The sequence below is a fragment of the Lactuca sativa genome, chromosome 2, assembly GCF_002870075.4.
Source record: "Lactuca sativa cultivar Salinas chromosome 2, Lsat_Salinas_v11, whole genome shotgun sequence".
Classification (NCBI taxonomy): Eukaryota; Viridiplantae; Streptophyta; class Magnoliopsida; order Asterales; family Asteraceae; genus Lactuca; species Lactuca sativa.
In genome coordinates this window covers 113,225,019-113,241,565 of record NC_056624.2, presented here as the reverse complement: position 1 = coordinate 113,241,565, position 16,547 = coordinate 113,225,019, and the positions used below count along the sequence as shown (strand labels likewise).

The window sequence follows — 16,547 nt, the reverse complement described above, 5'->3', positions numbered from 1 at the left end:
TTTTATTCAAGCATAAAAAGACACGGTGACAAACTTGTAAATATGAGAATAACCTTCAATCTCAAATACGTATCTGTAGTTCAAACCCATTCATCGTTCATCATCCAAATTTCTTCTCCAACTTTCAACAATCATCCAGATTTCTTCAATTAAACCATCATCAACATCATCCAGTGCTAATCAATCATCGATCTTCGTCAATAATCAACACGATTCAACTGTTAACAACAAAAATTCGTTTTTCGTTCTTTTAATTCAACCTTCAATTGTGCTTGAATACGATCAGATCTTCAACATCTATGATTAATTATACTCCCAGCGTTATTAGATCAACATCATCGATAATCAACAAAAATCCACTTCATATCATTCATTCAACATCGATTATCAAATAAAACTTGAAAACTGAGGTTAGAAAAATATCAAATCGTTTTTTTTTGTTGAAAAATTTCATATAATTCTCTATCAATCTACTCTTTTGTAAGATTTAAATAGTCAAAATATTATGTTTTTAACATTTTTAAAAAAAATTAAATTGTATGCACTCCATCTGTTTGATGAAATGCATGAACTAAATTACCACGTTATATTCATATACTAGGTTAATACCCGTGGTTTCCACGGATAAAAATAAAAAACACTATTGATAAATTTAAATCATAATTACAAACAAATTTTCAGGGGACATATGATATACACGTTTGCCATGTGTATATCACATACTATTTGTTGGTCTCTACTTTCTACCATATCTACTTTTTTTTTACTATGTGGGTCTTATGAAATAACCAATAATCAAATATGTTGAATCAGATAACATAGGATCTAATTTCATGACAAACTCAAATAAATACAGAAAAGTGATCAACGACGATTATATATGCATAAACCCTTTTTTATTGTTCATTTACATGGTTCAAAGAAATAAACGTGGGACCTAGTAATAAAATAATGACTGAAAGTGTAGTAAGAACATGAAGCTAAAGCCATTAAAGCAACAGCAAGGGAAAGCTCTCTAAGATGTCCAACGGACATCACATAAATGGTCTTCAAAGTGTATTGCAATAAACTCACCACACAAAGTGGCCCTGCTATTTTCAGTTTTTTCAGTTCTATTATCCAATATTGAGATGCAACAATGCTCCATTTTATCGTAACCCATCTACATCTTCTAATTCTTCCCCCTAAGTTGATATGATCACAAGTTCTTGAACTTGGAACAATAAGAGGAACCTCAAGAATATTTCTTGGGTTCACTTCATCTATGGCTATACACTCTTTTTCTTTAGTCCTTTTAAGAAAGTAGTCAGAAATTGCATTTATGGATGCCACGCTAATAGCTTGTCATACGATCAAACACATAATTAGCGTTTAAATCAATACAAAACCAAATAGTTAAGGGGAATCTACTTACTTAAATTGGCAGTTAGACCTTGAAATAACAATTATCTCCATCTGTTTGATCCTATACAACCAACACCTTGTTGCCTCAACTTATTTACGTTTTCAAATTGATTTCTTTTGTAGTTATTCTAATTGATACAACAGCCATATCAAACAGATTAGAACCTGAAAAATAGCAAGGAGAATATGAAATAGATTAGCTTATAAACACAATAATTCGATGGTTTTTTCTAATTATTAGGCATCTGAATTCATTTCTTTTAGGGCTTTAGCCTTTACACGAAGTAAAAATACACATCACAAAATTTATTAAATGTCACAAATCTACCTATAAAATATGATAACTCAATACTAAAAAATGTCATTAAAATAGTAATCCTTAGAAAACAACTATAAAAAATCAAAACACATACCAATACAGGATAATGTTCTTCCATGTATTAGAAAAGTCAATGTGACCACTTGTTTCCTATTAACATAAAAGATCTTCGTGATGGCCCAAAATTTCTAAATGATTTAGAAATCAAAAAATTATCAGATTAACTTAAATAAATATATAAGGCTTATATTCATCTTTTGTAAAACGCCACTAATCTTCCGGAATGTGAAATTATAAAATCCTAGCTCTAGAAGAAGACATGAAATCATTCTTTGACACATTTTGTCGAACACCTATGGTGCATTGTTTTACCAGTCCATGTTAAAAATGAAAAAGTTTTCGTTAATATGAAATAAAAGCCAATCATGCCAACATTTGTTATAAAACTTACACAATCAATACATAAAGATGGTTTTGTTTCTCACCAGTCAAATCACTTGGTGAAAAAAGAATAATAAAACCTATGATATACCTGTAATCATATATCCAATGTTGAAGATGAAATCGTCAACCAATTTCAAACACAAAACACATATATAATTTGAGATAGGGAATGATCTCTGGGTAATCAACATATAAAATCTCGAACTTGAGAAATTCAGAAAGGAATATATGAAAAATCAAAAGAAACTTTCTTCTTCATTTGAAGATGCAAAATCAAAATGGGTTTATCAAAAGAAATGCTGTAAAAACAGATTTTCAAAAAGGAGATTATATTGTTTGTTAATTTATACCGATATGGAATCCAAATTAAAATTGAATGTAGGAAGAATACATTATATTTTGATTTTTAAATACTATAATCATGGTAGGAAACTGTCAATTGTGCATACTTTAAAAATGATATTCTTTCTACATCGAGGCAATTTTCACTTCCCCAAAACACCAACATGCATAATTTTAGACCAATAAACATACCTAATTCCACCGGTGAATGAACCTCCTTTAAGTTCAATTCAGTTTTAACAAAGGGGATAAACATAAAAAGAGGGCACGCCACAACCTTTGAAAATGAAAAATGGAAAATGGTTGAGTTTGAGATATTAACCATGAGTACAAATCGAAGCATTGAGAGAAAATATGAACTGAGGGTTTGAGAACCAAAACTTACCTTCTGATCTGTCGTCGCTCCAAACCAAGCTTCAATTATGGTGTTGCAGAAAAATTAGTCGATCAAACCTAAGCTATATCGCTCCAACTTGAAGAGACATATTTTTGAGTCATGGTGGTAACAACGACGTATGGTGGTGAAGGCTAGATTAAGATTTTCTAAGGTTTAGCAAACTGTGAGAGATTTGAGGAGGTGGAACCGTAATTTGATGCTTGAATTATTGGGATTATGTTGTTTGAATTCAAATTCAGAAGACGAAATGCTGAGGGGTTTATAATAGGTTTCTGGGCAATTTAGGAAATTCACATAGAAATTATGGGTGGGAAAAGTCAATGGGAATGGAGCGAGCAATTGACACGTTGACACGTGGACTCTTAGGTACTGTTTTATTATAATAACGGATTAATGTGTTTTCTCAGTATATGATTATTAAAACAAAAAACAAATATGTAAGTCTGTATGTTATTCAAATGTGAATAACATATAAAAATTATATATATTTGTGAAAATACATTGTAATATTCATATGTAAATATACTGTGTAATATTCATATGTGAATATACTGTGTAATATTAATAAGTGAATATATCATCTAATATTCACAAATGAATATACTATGTAATATTCACATTTGATATACCATGTAATACTATGTAATATTCAGATATGAAAATATTATCTAATATTCATAACTGAATATATCATCTAATATTCACAAGTGAATATATTATGTAATATTCATCAGTGAATGCATCGTCTAATATTTAAATATGAATATACTATGTTTATTATATGCTATATTCATATATAAATGATACATAAATTGTAAAAAAAAAAAAAAAAAAAAAAAAAAAAAGGTCCATAGTTTTTATTCATAACTGAATAACGAATATATTGTAGTAAAAATCTGATTCATTTTTAATCAGTTATGAATAACGATAGCTGAAAATATATTTTTTTTATTTTATCTTAAAACTTTATCAATATGGATGTCTATTAGTAGAGAATAAAACATCATGAATTTTGGTATATTTAAAATCATTTTTCGATAAAAATAGCTTCTTAAAAATTTAAAAAAACGAAAAAACTATGTTTTTGTATATATATTAAGATAATGATTAGCATAGTTTAAGGAAACACGTTTTGTTGGAAAACATATGTCTATTCATTTCCCATTTCTGCTGGTACGACGGAGGCTTTTGCGGCAAAAATAAATGAGTGGCTGAGAATGATTCCCCCATTCTCAACTTTTTTTTTCTCAATTGAACCCTCCTCTCTATATATAGGTAGGTTCAATTGAGAAAATAAAAAAGGTTCAGAATAGGGGAATCATTCTCCGCCACTCATTTTATTCAAGCATAAAAAGACACGGTGGAAAACTTGTAAATATGAGAACAACCTTCAATCTCAAATACGTATCTGTAGTTCAAACTCATTCATCGTTCATCATCCAAATTTCTTCTCCAACTTTCAACAATCATCCAGATTTCTTCAATTAAACCATCATCGACATCATCCAGTGCTAATCAATCATCGATCTTCGTCAATAATCAACACGATTCAACAGTTAATAACAAAAATTCGTTTTTCGTTCTTTTAATTCAACCTTCAGATGTGTTTGAATACGATCAGATCTTCAACATCTATGATTAATTATACTCCCAGCGTTATTAGATCAACATCATCGATAATCAACAAAAATCCACTTCATATCATTCATTCAACATCGATTATCAAATAAAACTTGAAAACTGAGGTTAGAAAAATATCAAATCGTTTTTTTTTATGAAAAATTTCATATAATTCTCTATCAATCTACTCTTTTGTAAGATTTAAATAGTCAAAATATTATGTTTTTAACATTTTTAAAAAAAGTTAAATTGTATGCACTCCAATTGTTTGACAAAATGCATGAACTAAATTACCACGTTATATTCATATATGAATGTGTTTTCTCAGTATATGATTATTAAAAAAAAACAAATATGCAAGTCTGTATGTTATTCATATGTGAATAACATATAAAAATTATATATATTTGTGAAAATACATTGTAATATTCATATGTAAATATACTGTGTAATATTCATATGTGAATATACAGTGTAATATTAATAAGTGAATATATCATCTAATATTCACAAATGAATATACTATGTAATATTCACATTTGATATACCATTTAATACCATGTAATATTCAGATATGAAAATATTATCTAATATTCATAAGTGAATATACCATCTAATATTCACAAGTGAATATATTATGTAATATTAATAAGTGAATGCATCGTCTAATATTTAAATATGAATATACTATGTTTATTATATGCTATATTCATATATAAATGATACTTAAATTGTAAAAAAAAAAAAAAACATAGTTTTTATTCATAACTGAATAACGAATGTACTGTAGTAAAAACCTGATTCATTTTTATTCACTTATAACTAACGATAGCTGAAATTTTTTTTTTTATTTTATCTTAAAACTATATCAATATAGATGTCTATTTGTAGAGAATTAAACGTCATGAATTTTGGTATATTTAAAATCATTTTTCGATAAATATAGCTTCTTAAAAATTAAGAAAAATGAAAAAAGTATGTTTTGTATATATTAAGGTAATGATTAGCAGAGTTTAAGGAAACACGTTTTGTTGGAAAACATATGTCTATTCCTTTCCCATTTCTACTGTTACGACGGAGGCTTTTGCGGCAAAAATAAATGAGTGGCTGAGAATGATTCCCCCATTCTCAACCTTTTTTTTTCTCAATTGAACCCTCCTCTCTATATATAGGTGGGTTCAATTGAGAAAATAAAAAAGGTTGAGAATGGGGGAATCATTCTCAGCCACTAATTTTATTCAAGCATAAAAAGACACGGTGGCAAACTTATAAATATGAGAACAAACTCTCAAATACGTATCTGTAGTTCAAACCCATTCATCGTTCATCATCCAAATTTCTTCTCCAACTTTCAACAATCATCCAGATTTCTTCAATTAAACCATCATCAACATCATCCTGTGCTAATCAATCATCGATCTTCGTCAATAATCAACACGATTCAACAGGTAACAACAAAAATTCGTTTTTCATTCTTTTAATTCAACCTTCAATTTTGCTTGAATACGATCAGATCTTCAACATCTATAATTAATTATACTCCCAACATTATTAGATCAACATCATCGATAATCAACAAAAATCCACTTCATATCATTCATTCAACGTCGATTATCAAATAAAACTTGAAAACTGAGGTTAGAAAAATATCAAATCGTTTTGTTTTTTTGTTGAAAAATTTCATATAATTCTCTATCAATCTACTCTTTTGTAAGATTTAAATAGTCAAAATATCATGTTTTTAACATTTTTAAAAAAATTTAATTGTACGCACTCCAACTGTTTGATGAAATGCATGAACTAAATTACCACGTTATATTCATATATGAATATGTTTTCTCAGTATATATGATTATTAAAACAAAAAACAAATATGCAAGTCTGTATGTTATTCATATGTGAATAACATGTAAAAATTATATATATTTGTGAAAATACATTGTAATATTCATATGTAAATATACTGTGTAATATTCATATGTAAATATACTGTGTAATATTCATATGTGAATATACTGTGTAATACTCATAAGTGAATATATCATCTGATATTCACAAATAAATATACTATGTAATATTCACATTTGATATACCATGTAATACTATGTAATATTCAGATATGAAAATATTATCTAATATTCATAAGTGAATATACAATCTAATATTCACAAGTGAATATATTATGTAATATTTATAAGTGAATGCATCGCCTAATATTTAAATATGAATATACTATGTTTATTATATGCTATATTCATATATAAATGATACTTAAATTGTAAATATAAAAATTAAACATAGTTTTTATTCATAACCGAATAACGAAAGCTGAAAATATAAAAAAAAAAATTAAATTTTTTATTTTATCTTAAAACTATATCAATATGGATGTCTATTTGTAGAGAATAAAAAATCATGAATTTTGGTATATTTAAAATCATTTTTCGACAAAAATAGTTTCTTAAAAATTAAAAAAAAAACGAAAAAACTATGTTTTTGTATATATTAAGGTAATGATTAGCATAGTTTAAGGAAACACGTTTTGTTGGAAAAGACATGTCTATTCCTTTCCCATTTATGCTGGTACGACGGAGGCTTTTGCGACAAAAATAAATGAGTAACTGAGAATGATTCCCCCATTCTCAACCTTTTTTTCTCAATTGAACCCTCCTCTATATATATAGGTGGGTTCAATTGAGAAAATAAAAAGGTTGGGAATTGGGGAATCATTCTCAGCCGCTCATTTTATTCAAGAATAAATAGACACAGTGGCAAACTTGTAAACATAAGAACAACCTTCAATCTCAAATACGTATTTGTAGTTCAAACCCATTCATCGTTCATCATCCAAATTTCTTCTCCAACTTTCAACAATCATCCAAATTTCTTTAATTAAACCCTCATCAACATCATTCAGTGCTAATCAATCATCGATCTTCGTCAATAATCAACACGATTCAACAGTTAACAACAAAAATTCGTTTTTGGTTCTTTTAATTCAACCTTCAATTGTGCTTGAATACGATCAGATCTTCAACATCTATGATTAATTATACTCCCAGCGTTATTAGATCAACATCATCGATAATCAACAAAAATCCACTTGATATCATTCATTCAACATCAATTATCAAATAAAACTTGAAAATTGAGGTTAGAAAAATATCAAATCGTTTTTTTTCTTGAAAAATTTCATATAATTCTCTATCAATCTACTCTTTTGTAAGATTTAAATAGTCAAAATATCATGTTTTTAACATTGTTAAAAAAAGTTAAATTGTATGCACTCCAACTGTTTGATGAAATGCATGAACTAAATTATCACGTTACATTCATATATGAATATGTTTTCTCAGTATATGATAATTAAAACAAAAAACAAACATGCAAGTCTGTATGTTATTCATATGTGAATAACATAAAAAAATTATATATATTTGTGAAAATACATTGTAATATTCATATGTGAATATACTGTGTAATATTCATATGTGAATATACTGTGTAATATTAATAAGTGAATATATCATCTAATATTCACAAATGAATATACTATGTAATATTCACATTTGATATACCATGTAATACTATGTAATATTCAGATATGAAAATGTTATCTAATATTCATAAGTGAATATACCATCTAATATATTCACAAGTGAATATATTATATAATATGCATAAGTGAATGCATCATCTAATATTTAAATATGAATATACTGATGGGTTTTAGCCATAAGAACTTTCCTATGTGCGCATGCAAAACCCTAATGCTCGGATCTAGGCTTTCTAATTAAACATGCTTTAAATCCAAGACTTCTAATAACTATTTAGGCTAAATAACAACATTGAAACAGATCTAGAATCATACCTTTGAATTCCTTGTTGACCTTGTTGTCTTGGAGCTTCTAGAGTCACAAATGTCACTCCTCTAATGGCTTACAAACACCAATAGCAAGAAAGATGATTTAGGAGAGAGGAGAGGGGAGGAATTTCGACCAGAGGTTCCTTACTTTAGGTCAAGATGTCGAATTCCATCAGCCATAGGGTCTATTTATACTTGTAGACTCCTTAAGGGTTACAAACTAAACCCTAATTGGATAATCTTCTCTTAAGGCTATCCAAATCCTTCTTAGATAACTCATATGGACGATTTTAGCTATCCCTAAGCTCTTAGAATCCGTCCACTATATATCTATAAGGATTTATAGTCTAAAGCTTAACTATCAAACAATTGACAGTTTATACCCCTTTATTTAATTAACTTCTTTAAGTCACCAAATTAATTCTAATTAATTCTATGACTTATATTAATCAAATAACAATATATTATTCATTATATTATTCCCATAATATATTAATAATATTTACTCTCTCTTATTAAATCATCCTATCAAGTTGCTATGGTGAAGGCAACCCAAAAGGACCATGCACAACCGGATCAAATACTTGCCTAATATAGTTACAGCCTTAGACACTATTCCAACAGTCTCCCACTTGGATAAGTCTAGTAACTATACAAGTACAATTCGGTTTGCAATCGTAGCTCTCAAAGACGCTGTCAAACTCTGATCTAATCAATCTTGTCCTTTAGATAAGGGATCGTACAGTCCTCTGTTAGATATCATGCTGACAATCCTATGGAATGGTTAGTCAAGCATTTAGGTTTCTCGATCTCTGATTTATTTGACATAGAACTTAATCAAACACATCAATTCAGTTCTGACCGGGCCCGGCACATAAGTCAAATCAAATCATCGAGCGGCCGAGATATCGCTTTTACCTTCTTAGATAAAAGTTACAGATAAACTTCGACTTATATGCATTTACTTATTCATTAATCAACTATACACAACAATGCGTTTTATAACACCGAGTTACTGATGCGTTTTCGCATTATCAATGTACAACCAATTAACAAATAACAAACCATATATCTAGGTTTTAAGACTATATGATATTATCGTCTTGCGATCACCCTTTTATATCTTATTCCATCAGGTGATTCCAACAAGCGCGGGTTTGTTCCAATGCTCAAAACTAGTTCATAAGCACTCATGAACGTTGCAGCAACCCTTTGCTATGTCTAACACCATTTAGACAATCTACATACCAATTCATGACAATCTTCATTCATATCTACTTCCAACATATGAACGATTGTGGACAATTTGAACAATTCTATTATTCCTAATAATTTCAATTATTCTGGAAGTCAAAACATGCAAAGTGAAACAATAGTTAAACAATTAACATAAGACAGTAACATTACTCATAAATAAAACTCCTTTATTTAATCATCAAATGTTAATTACATTTATCTATTACACGTTTCTAATACTATCTAATCTATGCTAATATCATCCTTCAGCCTAATACTCCTAGCATGCTGTAAGTGCTTAACCCTACTCAGTCCCTTCGTAAGTGGATCTACTGGGTTATCTTCTGATGATATCCTCTTCACTACGAGTTGTCCTTCTTCTACACGATGTCTGATGAAGTGATATTTTCTGTCGATATGTCTTGATCTACCATGATCCCTCGGTTCCTTGGTTAAGGCAACCGCGCCTTCGTTATCACAGAAAATCTTCATTGGCTCTTTTATGGCAGGTACAACTCCAAGATCACCGATGAAGTTCTTTAGCCATATTGCCTCCTTCGACTCTTCGCTCGCTGCAATGTACTCTGATTCGCACGTTGAATCAGCTACGGTTTCCTGCTTGGAACTCTTCCATGTCACTGCTCCTCCATTTAGGGTAAAGACCCAGCCCGGCTGCGAACGGTAATTGTCCCTGTCGGTCTGAAAACTGGCGTCACTATACCCTTGCACCTTCAAGTCATCACTCCCTCCGAGGACTAAGAACCATTCCTTCGTCCTCCGAAGGTACTTAAGGATATTCTTCACCGCAATCCAATGTGCTTTGCCAGGATTCCCTTGATATCTGCTAACCATGCTCAAAGCGAAAGCTACATCAGGGCGAGTACAAGTCATAGCGTACATGATTGAGCCAACTGCGGAAGCGTATGGTACTCGGCTCATTTCTGCTATCTCAGCTTCGGTACTCGGACTTTGAGTCTTACTCAACTTGGCATTACTTTGTATTGGTAATTCTCCCTTCTTTGAGTTTTCCATACTAAAACGTTTCAGTACCTTCTCCAAGTAAGTGTTCTGACTAAGTCCAATTAGTCTCTTACTTCTTTCTCTCACTATCCTTATTCCCAAAATGTAAGAAGCCTCTCCGAGGTCCTTCATAGCGAAGCACTTCCCGAGCCAGGACTTAACTTCCTGTAGAGTCGGGATGTCGTTTCCTATGAGTAATATTTACTCTCTCTTATTAAATCATCCTATCAAGTTGCTATGGTGAAGGCAACCCAAAAGGACCATGCACAACCGGATCAAATACTTGCCTAATATAGTTACAGCCTTAGACACTATTCCAACATATACTATGTTTATTATATGCTATATTCATATATGAATGATACTTAAATTATAAAAAAAATTAATCATAGTTTTTATTCATAACTGAATAACGAATGTACTGTAGTGAAAACCTGATTCATTTTTATTCACTTATGAATAACGATATCTGAAAATATAAAAAAAATAAATTCTTTATTTTATCTTAAAACTATATCAATATGGATATCTATTTGTAGAGAATAAAAAATCATGAATTTTGGTATATTTAAAATCATTTTTAGATAAAAATAGCTTCTTAAAAATTAAAAAAAAAAAACACGAAAAAACTATGTTTTTGTTTATATTAAGGTAATGATTAACGTAGTTTAAGGAAACACGTTTTGTTGGAAAACACATGTCTATTTCTTTCTCATTTGTGCTGGTACGACGGAGGTTTTTGCGGCAAAAATAAATGAGTGGCTGAGAATGATTTCTCCATTTTCAACCTTTTTTTTCTCAATTGAACCCTCCTCTCTCTCTCTCTCTCTATCTCTCTCTCTCTCTCTCTCTCTCTCTCTCTATATATATATATATATATATATATATATATATATATATATATATATATATATATATATATATATATACTGGAACGACGGAGGTTTTTGCGGCAAAAATAAATGAGTGGCTGAGAATGATTCCCCCATTTTCAATCTTTTTTTTCTCAATTGAATCCTCCTCTCTCTCTCTCTCTCTCTCTCTCTATATATATATATATATATATATATATATATATATATATATATATATATATATATATATATATATATATATATATATATATATAGATAGATAGATAGATAGATAGATATATGAAAAGTGAATATACCCTTAAGGGTACCTAAGGTTGTGTACCCTGATTATTAAAACTACGTAGTTTTGATTATTGGGTTAATTTTCTAAATAAAACAATTCCTTAAAAAAATAAGTAGGTTTCCTTATGTGATTATATCCCTGATTCGTTCCATATTCAAGAAATCGGATTCAACTAAAATTGACTAGAATCGCAATGCAGAGAGCTGAAAACAAATTACAACGAATTGAAAAAAAAACCAATTGACAAGGAATCGACTACGTGATCACGTTCCTGCTTCCCCTATTTTTTTTTTTTTATATTCAACGACATCAAAAGTATGTGACTTTCCGTGATTCTAATCGTTTGTTTTTTATATCAACTAATTATGATGTTTCAAGGTTTGTATTTTTTGTTATTAGTTGGAATCGTTTGCAATTCATACACATATATGAAGGTTACAAATAGTCCTTAATTTCAACTTTTTGGTCCTGTGTGCGTGAGGTCAGCAATGCTGCGGGTTTTTTTTTTTTTTTTTTTTTTTTTGTTGAAGACATATACCTCATTGATAAACACAGTTTCATTGTTTATAACTTGTTTAGGCAATTCATTATTCTAAAGAGCTAACTTCATGGTGTCATCTAAAGTCTATATTTTGGGGTAACTTGGATGAACTTGATCCAACTTATTGCAAACAATGAAATATTGATAATAAAAAGCAACAAATGAATTGAATATGAAGTCATCGGTTGTAATGTATTTTAACGAATGATTTTTTATGTTCCGAGTTGTAATGTATTTTAATGAATGGTTTTTTTCTGCTCCGATTTCATTGAATACTTTTCTTTTACTTTTTCCGATCATCTACCTGGCGGCCATCCCTCTTCCTTCTACCTGTGACTATGTTTTTCTCTCTATCACACTATATTTATAACTTATGTACAACTACTCATAGGCCCAATACAAAGGTTAATTAATAGATTACGAGAACAATTCTAATGAGAGAAGCATAAGTATTTCAGTGATCTTAAGTGCAATACACCATCTGGACATTTCTTTCGCCCACATAGTACACATATTATTGATTTTTATAAATATTTTTACTATTGTTTAGGAAATACTTTTAAAAATTTTCAAAAAAAGTAAAAGAAATTTGTTCAACCTGAGATAGAAAACAAAAAAAAAACAGAATTTTTTTCAATAAAAAACTAGAAAAGAAAAAAATTGCAAGAAATAACATAGTAAAGATAAATCACAAGCAGCCTGATTTAGATTGAAACATTTGGGAGCTATTATAACATGAAATCATGAATATTGTCATTTACCATTGATGTTAAATAGAGCTCTGTTGTTTAAAATTTACCTCTAGAGTTTGAAACGACTGTTTGAGGTATTCCACTTCTGAATCAAAATTGGAAACAAAGAGCATCACTAAGGCTTTCTGTTTAGGAGAGACACGACAACAGATAACAGAGGAACGATTAACTGCCAGCTGCAAGAAATGGTCTCTTATGTCATCCCCTAAAGCAATTTCGTTTACTAAAAGCTACAAAATGTTGAATCATTACCCTTAAGTCGCATTTTTCTACTAGTAACTTTTCTGTCTAAGATTGAATATATAAACCGACTCAATTCAAGTTCATAAATATTCACCTTTGGTTGATTTTTTGATTCGGCGTCCCTGCTCAAACTCAGATGAAACTGCTTTATATCATGCCTAAGCAAACTACAAGCAAATCTAACCCAAAAATTACAGTCAAGTATTTGGATACTCTAACTGGGTCAGGTTAATCCATCTCCGATTCGGGTCCACGGATGTGGAATTATGGATCTGAACTAGTGCTTTCCTATCACAAAGATTACCGAATTCATCCTTTAAACAAATTGTTGTATGACCAGCAAATGAGACAGTGACCCACTTCTCCAATGTTTCAAAGCCACCTCATCTTCCAGGAATCTTTGAAACAGCTAAAAGATCACCAGAATGGACATCAACCAGATTGATAACGGTCAGCCACGGCTTAGACATCTTCTCAAAAGCCTTGAAAACTACATCCATTGATTCGAGCATTTCATCGAGCACCTTATGTGCACTGTGCACGTCGTATCCTCTTCCCATGTAAGAAAGATGGAATTAGACATCCCTAATTATACATAATGATGATTTGGAGATACATTCTTAAACCAACCCATTATTTCAAACCAATTTAGAAATGATGTAAAGAGTACAGACCCAGTTCACTGAATCAAAAAACTAATCAACTCAACTGATCAGACTATAAATTGAAGATGAATAGAAGAAATAATACATAAAGAATGGGAATTTGAAGATGGCAAAGTGTTTTATTAACCGAGAATATACCAAATTCCCCAAGTTTGTTGTCGATTTGCTGCGTTGTTGCGACGGAGTAGAGGCTGGGGGCTGTCTACCTCATCTCGCCGGGCCTGAACATGCCTTGCATCGCAGGTGAGATAGTCGGCGAACAAGTGAAGGGCTTCAACTTATGTGAATGTCAACGTTAGTGTTGGAAGAGACGAAGATGATGTGAAATCAGAAATGTATTTTTGTGTTGATGATTTCTGTCGATTATGGAAATTGTTTTTTTTTTGTCAGAAAAATTAAACCAAGTGATAAAACTACGTAGTATTGAGGAATGAGTACCTAATCTTATATACCCTTAAGGGTATATTCACTTTTTCATATATATATATATATATATATATATATATATATATATATATATATATATATATATATATATATATATATATATAGGATTAAATATGAACAATAACTATTGTGTGAATGTGTGACAATTTTTTGTCCATTAGATTAAAAAAAGTGAATGGTTATGATATGAGGGTGTATTTTATTAACATGGAACATCATTACTATATAATTACTCTTAATTAATTATAGAATATTTAGTCTATTAACTTATATTTAAAAAAGGAATATCCCTTAATTTATCTCCTAACTTTACTGGATGTATATTTATTACTTATTTATTTTATATTATAAAATATAACAAGGATAATTACATGATTTTGTAGATAAACACTGGTATATATCATCTTACGATGAACAATGATTATCTTTTCATTCTTATAGAATATTACTTTATTCAAGTAATTTTTTCATAATTAACATTCTTAAATAATACACTTGCATATATTATCAAGAATAACAATTTGCTTCAAAAAGTAATCATTTTTATTGCAACACTAACACACTAAAAAAATAACTTGTAAAAAGTAACACAAATATCAATTTCTCAAAGCACAATTTATTTTTTGAGAATATAATCATTCTCACAGAATATATGTAGATGTATTTTAGAATTGTTAATTCTCAAAGAATTGTTAACAATGATAATGAGATAGAATTATAAAAAAGAAACCTATATCTGGAGTAATTCTAAAGGAATACTAGAAAATAAAAACCAAGGAAATAAGAATTACAAATAGAGCACTCTTGATGTACATAAGGTCTACATTTTTTAAGAATCATTTAGTATTTTTGAAAAAAAAAACATTCTCAAAGAATACGACATAAAATTAATAAGAAAAAAATTAATCTACCCTTCCTCTTCCATCCATAGGTTCAATCCTCATCTTTTTGAATAAAGAGTCATTCTTGAAGATACAAATATTCTTGAGGAATAATTTTTTCATTGATGTTGGTTCCACCTTTTTTTATAATTTGGATAATATAACTCAATCATTTTTCCATAATGACTTACATGTTTGATCCTCCTCTCTAGATTGTATTTGTCCTGTTTTGAATCAATCACACCAAACCAGTGTCAGTGTATGGCAACAACAAAAATAAATTTGCACTCCTCTATACGATTGTAGGGTTAAAGGTCAACAACAAACTAAATGAGCATGGACCTGGTCCACTTCAAAAGCAACCGCAAAAAATGTTAACACAGTCAAGAACTCAAGATTGCCCAAATTTATGAAAGAAAAAGTCTACCTTACTTATAAATGTTTATAATCATGATCGAAAAATCCTTCATTTACCAAATAAATCATTTAATTTGTCCAAAAAAACTAGAAGAAAGGTATATACATGATTATTCTAATATAATCAAACACATGTTGTCGTGCAACAACTTCTAAATTCTTATTTTTTAATTTCTTCAAATAGTCCAAACCCACAACCTTATCATATTTTTTTAATCAACAGTAACAAACAATCGTCACTTTGAAAAGGAAAATCAAGAATAAAGTAATATACATCCTAATTCTTAATTAAGGGTTGTCTTATGGGTAAAACAATAAAGATCAAAGGAAAAAATGATGGTTGTCGTAAACTTAAGAATATTAAGATTATAAGGAGAGACAGGAAAGAGCGCATACCAGTCGATCAACTCCTTCATGAATTTTTTGTGTTGCTTATTATTTTCCGGCAAGCGGCACCAATTCACCCAAAGAGAGACTGAACGATAGAGAGACTAGGGAAAAATGAAAGAATATCACATGAATAAGGGATGAAATCTTCAAAAAAAACTAAAGGAACGTGATAGGAGTTATTTCCATAATTACAACATTTTAAATAGAGTAATCTAATTAATTAATTAATGGATATTATAACTATATTATACGATTTGTTTAATTTGTCTATGCATGAGAATGATCAAGAATTAGCCATACATTCACACAATATTTATAATTTATATATGAACTTAACTCTCTCTCTCTATATATATATATATATATATATATATATATATATATATATATATATATATATATATAT

The 16,547-nt window shown here is 29.5% G+C and overlaps 1 long non-coding RNA gene across 1 annotated transcript; it reads right to left on the bottom strand.

Annotated features, from left to right (window-relative positions):
• Positions 1-13,275: 13,275 nt before the first annotated feature.
• On the bottom strand, positions 13,276-14,356 carry LOC128132041 (uncharacterized). The gene is made up of 2 exons (XR_008229970.1): positions 13,436-14,356; positions 13,276-13,328 (listed from the first exon to the last, which is right to left on the bottom strand). It is a non-coding gene; the product is annotated as an uncharacterized LOC128132041 (long non-coding RNA).
• Positions 14,357-16,547: the final 2,191 nt, after the last annotated feature.